Source organism: Phragmites australis, chromosome 20 (assembly GCF_958298935.1).
Source record: "Phragmites australis chromosome 20, lpPhrAust1.1, whole genome shotgun sequence".
NCBI classification, from domain to species: domain Eukaryota; kingdom Viridiplantae; phylum Streptophyta; class Magnoliopsida; order Poales; family Poaceae; genus Phragmites; species Phragmites australis.
In genome coordinates, this window is record NC_084940.1 from 13,737,564 (window position 1) to 13,743,606 (window position 6,043).

Consider the following 6,043-nt stretch of genomic DNA (forward strand, 5'->3'; position numbering starts at 1 on the left):
GTATGCTCCATTTGAAGTGCTCATCAAATCTTATTAGTGATTAGTCTCGGACTGTGTGGTCAATAAAATTGTGTTTGATTTCATGAATTTCAGTAGTAAAGTTTGAGTTGTGGCCATATCTGTTGGGGAGATTGGAGCCCAGTCCATCTGATATGCTTCATGTGGCTTCAAGTGTATACGTGCAAAGTTTTTTTTCTATTCCTTGCTCTTATTTATCTGTTGGGGAATTTGTTCTGTTGGTATTGGAGCAAAGTGTGTACGAGCCACTACTACAAAAAAGCATAAGAGTGCCGGTTGAAAAACCGGCTTCAGTGTCAATGACTATCAGTACCGGTTCTAGAATCGGCACAGTAACTCAGCATTATTGCCGGTTCAAACCACGAATCGGCAGTGATAGTGGATCGGGAGCTAAAAAACGAAACGAAACGGCTCGATTCGAGTCGGCATAGCTACTGGTACCGCCGGCGCTCTCCGTCGCCGCGCCACATGACCTCCACTAGAAGCAGCAGTAGCTCGGCCACAAGCACCTGATCTCCTCTCTTCTATGCTCTGCCGCTCTTCTGTCAACCTCTCCTGAATCCATATGAACACATACACAAATCGACTCATCTCACCCATACGAACACAAGCACAAATCAACTATCTCATCCATATACTCATCTCAAATATAAAAACATAATTAAAACGACTTATCTCATCCATATACTAACAAAGAACAAAGGAGAGAGGAAGAGAGAGGCTGGAGAGAGAGGAACGAGTGGCTGCACTTGGCCAGGAACACCCGCCGGCGCGCCCCGAAGCTGCCGCAGGCGCGCGCACCGCAGCCATGGAACCGCAGAAGCCCTTCAGCCCATCCGGAGCGCTCTGGTTCCCCTCCGGCGCTCTGGCTCCGTCCGGCTTCGGCTACATGCACACTCACATCAAAAGGAAATCTATTCAAAGAAGATCAAACAAGCTAGCTAGCTTTGGCACTTACTGGAACATCCACACGCACAGAGAGCTTCAGCCACAGGATGATCAAACAAGCTAGCTAGCTAGCTACCTTTGACAAGAACGTCCACACGCGCAGAGCTTCGGCCGTAGGAACGTGGACCAGGACACGGCGCAGAGGCTGCCTGCTAGCCGGCCGGGCTGGAGGTACTAGCTCGCTTCCTTGCTCGCTTTTGAGAGCCCGTACGACGCCCATCGATCGAAACTTGCATGACAGGAAGAGAGAGAAAGAGAGAGGGAGAGAGGAACTAGTGGCTGTGGTGGACGCAAGTGAAATGAAGAGATAAGAGAGAGACAAAGTGAGTGGACGTTCGAGTCGAAAGCGTGAAACGAGCCAAAACGAGCAAATTTTTAGGTCCGATCCTATCTGTGTCAGTTGCAGCTCGAATCGGCACTGAAAATAGACTATCAGCGTCAGTTCGTGGGTTTAACTGGCACTAACATCAATACCGGTTTCAGCCACGAACTGACACTGATAGTCTATTTTCAGTGCCGGTTCTAAGCGCCTCAGCTATTGTTCGCACACGAGAGTTTAACAACCGGTACTGATACGTTTTTAGTCATGGTTTTTACATAACTGATACTGGTACGATACTATTATAGCATGTTTTGTAGTAGTGAGCATAGCTAATTTATTTTTCCTGATACCTGGATTGTAATATTTGCTTGCATTTTTAGCATCTTGTGGCATACATGAAGGGACATCTCAGTGTTCTCCAGCTCAAGGATCATCTCGTGATAACTCGCACCATTAGAAGCTCATGACAAGGCATTCTACTGTTCACAGCTTTGACAGTATTGCTTTGCAGCGGGTTCATAAGTTTGTGGTGGTCTGCTGTGAAAATGAGAGTGCTCATGTTGGTTGCAGCTTAGTGCAGTTTGTTGCATCAGATCGTGCATTGGCTTTTTTATTGGTTAACGTATCCTGTATAGCAGTCGGACTCTACAACCAACTTGTATAGGAGACGTACAGCACAATCAAATGATGCATGTGCATGTGGTTACTAGCGGCCACGGACGGTCATGGCGCGCCCAGTGGCGGCCCGTTCTATACGCAGCGCGCCGCCGCCTTGGACGTCGTAGCCGAGGTCGGCGAAGATGGGGATGGCTCCATGGGCAGGGGTGGCGCTTGGGGATCAAAACGCCTGGATTTGGGCGGGATCCGGTGCTACGATGGACGTAGTAGTGAAAAATGAAAGGGGTGACAGGTTATAACCGTTATGGGTGTCGGTTTTTCACTTCAAACGCGTCACTGATGATATGTAATAAATGATAAGTAAAGATCTGTCACTAATAAAATTATTAATGACAGATCAAAATTTGACTCGTCACTTATTAAGGTTATTAGTTACGGGTCACAACTGTGACCCGTCACTTATGATTTGTTTGTGACCCGTTCCTTATGACTGATATACGGTTTTTGCGTTTTTTGACGCGAAAAAAGTCAAAAAAAATATTTTTCATCCAAACTAATCCAACTCAAGTCTATTAGCACTCGCCACATATCTCTATCTATTTTTCAGATTGTTTTTAGAATGTGCGTTCTATGGGAATTGAACTCGTGATGGCCCCTCACGCGCGTAGCTGCCTAACCAAATCAAACTCAGATAAAAAATCCTTTTAACTATTTTGCCGATGGTCATAAGTGACAGGTCACAGTTATAACCTGTTACCAATGTTAATTTTACAATAGACATAAAAACCAGTTGACTCGGAGTGCCTTCGGTTAAATGGTCATAATTTTTGCATACGGACTCTGATTTCGACGTTTTTTTGACTCTAAGGACATCTATAGAAAAAGTTACATCTGTTTCTCCCCAACTTTGTTGGGTTCAGCTAATTTTTCGAGGTCTAAAATGGTTTGAAAGATTGAGTTCTCGCCTCTAGAAGTTTCTACACTATTTTCGGAACGAGCGTTTGTGTTCATAGCCGTTACCCCTTACATCAAACTTGAGCAGAAATGTACAATTTTCATATTTTAATGCTTCTGAAGTGAGAAAAATAAAATAAAAATAACTTTTTTTACAATATTTAGATCATTTTCTGTATTTCTGAATAACATCATTAGTGACGGGTCATAACTTGTCCTGTCACTTATGACAGATCTATGAAATCCATCACCGATGAGTTAGTCATTAGTGACGAGTTAAAATTTATTCGGTCACCAATGACTAGCCTACGATGACCAGTGAGTGATGAGTCGTTATCATCCATTACTAATAACTGACATTAGTAACGGGTCACAACTACGACCCATCACTTATATAATATCTTCTTTATCTGTTTTTCGTGATCGATGTCACACGAATCCGTATAACCTGCTTCACGAAGCGGCCAGCAGCGTAGAAATGGGAACAAAAATCTACGGGGCGTGCTGCACAGCCCTCCTCATGCAGCACGCCCGGATGTCCGCCACGTAGACGCACGTGATTTGGAATTGTCGGTTCGTTGGAATAGTCCTAGCTGGTGGTATGTCACGGTGCGAACGATGAGTAGATCTGACGTGGACACATTACCTATACACATGAAGCCATCGGAGTGACACATGGAGATGCACCCCTGGCAGCGGCATACAGAGGTAGTGGGACAAAATGAGGACAATAATCTCGGCCCCAATACATTAAGCCACGCTAAACAAATTCACAACATGGTTAGTCCATGCAATCTTGAACTCTATTTATGATACTATTGATTGAGCGCGCGGTGCTTCCAAGACATATGACATTACTCTCTGCGGATTGGAACATTGAGTGTGTTTCTTTTTAAAAAAAAATCTATTACAACATGCAAGCGTACGTACATACTCATATTATCACGTACACGTATTCATACAACATGTACCGAAGATCGGATATGTAGAGTTTGAAGATTAACGAAGTCATCACAGGTATCTCGCTGTCGATAGATACGTCACCTACTACTGAAAAAAAATAAACTGATGAGAAACTAAAAAAACAAATATAAGAGCATCTCCAACCAAGCCCTCATATTTGACCCCCTATCCCTCTTATTTAGGGGCTCCTCATCCAGATTTCATCCCCTATTTCGCAACGTGTTCCAACCGACCCCTCATATTTGACCCCTTATATTCGAATCATCTCTATTTTATTAATATCCGGTAACTCTCTCTCTCCTCTCTCCCCTCTCTTCCTCTCTCTCTCTCCCCTCTCTCCCAAATGAGGGGTTGGATGAGGAGCCCCTAAATGTAGGGGATGAGGGAGGAGATTTGAGGGGTCCTCAAATAAAGGGGGTCGGATAGGAGGTCGGTTGGAGATCAATTTTCATCGTTTTTTCCTCAAATGTAGGATAGGGGGTGAGAAGAGGGCTTGGTTGGAGATGCTCTAAGATTTGATCTTTAATAAGTAAGGTTATAATCATCTCTACTAAACACCCTCTACGTTGAGTGGTTCTTCATACTTGCTGTTCTTGTGATTTCTTCCGAGCGTCGGGGCCACAGGCTTCCCTTAGTTCGTGCTTAGTGGTTCCGGGCAGTGGGTCTAAGTCCTTAGCTCTTCATGTCGTCAACCCCACATCGCCTGTAATTCTATCGGTTGTTGGTAGTTAGTTATCAACCGATGGAATTAGAACGGAGACGTACGTTCGCACAGAAATAACAAGATGGAAAAAAAATAGATATGATGCAAACGACACAAAGGGTTGATGATCAGCACTAAACAAAAGACTTTAATCACGTAGAAAATGTAACAAAACTTATTAGAAAAACAGATGCAAACAAATAGGACCTTTTTTAACTTTTGGGATTTTAGTACAGAACAAAAGCTAAACTGATATCTCCGATTAAAATGATCCCTTCTGTGTAAACCGTGTTATAATACCACGATGCTAGACACAACTTCGCGAGAAGATGAGGCACTGGGTTATGTCCTGATAGCTGTAAGATCAAAAGTAGCTATTAGAATGAGTGAATATGCGTCTCAATAAATTTCTTTCGAAACTGATAGTCTTCTCCTATTTAATCACCTAACGTATCTCAAAACTCAGCAGAAGCAAAAATACTAAAGGGACTATTTAAAAAGGAAGTTCCGAGGCAACATGACTCTATAGATAGTATATGACCTATAAGTTAGATTCAAGACCATTCAATATGACTTTGTGCATAAAAGCTGGCAACTTTGAATCAACACGAGCTACCTGGTGAAGAATAATCCCAAGTTGATGGAATAGAGGCAAGGGAATTCAATACCCACTTGTACAGATATTTATCTCCTATGTAGGGTAAAAAGTAGTTATCCAGGATAAGGTCATGTAACTCGGCTGATCCTGGATATTTTTGCACATAGCGGTAACTTGTACGCTAAACTACGCCCAACCCTATAAATAAGGGGTCATGGTCGACTGAGTAGGAGAGACGCTCAACACAGCACGGAGGAGCACAATCACAAGTCTTCCTATGATACTCCCCCTAGTCCAGTCCGTATTTTACTATCAATACATTTATGGTGTTTCTTCCTCTCAAAATTCGTCTCCAAGCTTGAGTCTCCTCCTTAGAAAAAGCTCTCGCCATACTTGCTAGGGCAAGACAATCTCTTGCTCCAACAGCACGCCGTCCATGGGATCTCGAACACAGAAGTGTTAAGAGAGGTAGGATGCCACCCAAGAAGAAGACCACCAAAGCCGCGGCAACGACAACCGACCCCCCGGTCATACTTGTACGACAGTCCAGGCGACCAGGTGCAGGCCACGCCGATGATGACCCACCAACCGGGGAAAGCGAGGGCCTTACGACCACCGCCGACCCAGCCATGACCACAGCTGTGGTCGGTACCGAGGGGCTCCCTGCCCTGGAGACCCAGCAACAACAACAACAGTAGGGTGGGGTCCCCACTGCACCCCTAGGGGCCGTAACCAACACGACCACCGAAAACACCATTCTATCCGAGCGTCAATCACGCCTAGCGGCACTCCTAACCCGTATGGAGGAACTACAAATGGCCCTGCGGTTCGAGCAGCAGGCTACCCACATGACACCGTCGCCCCCGTGACGACCGGCATTGTTCCGATCCAAGCTCTATGGGCCGATGAACTCTTCGGC

At 44.9% G+C, this 6,043-nt stretch overlaps 1 long non-coding RNA gene across 1 annotated transcript; it reads right to left on the bottom strand.

Moving 5' to 3' along the window:
• Window positions 1-614: 614 nt before the first annotated feature.
• LOC133901966 (uncharacterized) lies at window positions 615-1,298 on the bottom strand. The gene is made up of 2 exons (XR_009906815.1): window positions 977-1,298; window positions 615-903 (listed from the first exon to the last, which is right to left on the bottom strand). It is a non-coding gene; the product is annotated as an uncharacterized LOC133901966 (long non-coding RNA).
• Window positions 1,299-6,043: the final 4,745 nt, after the last annotated feature.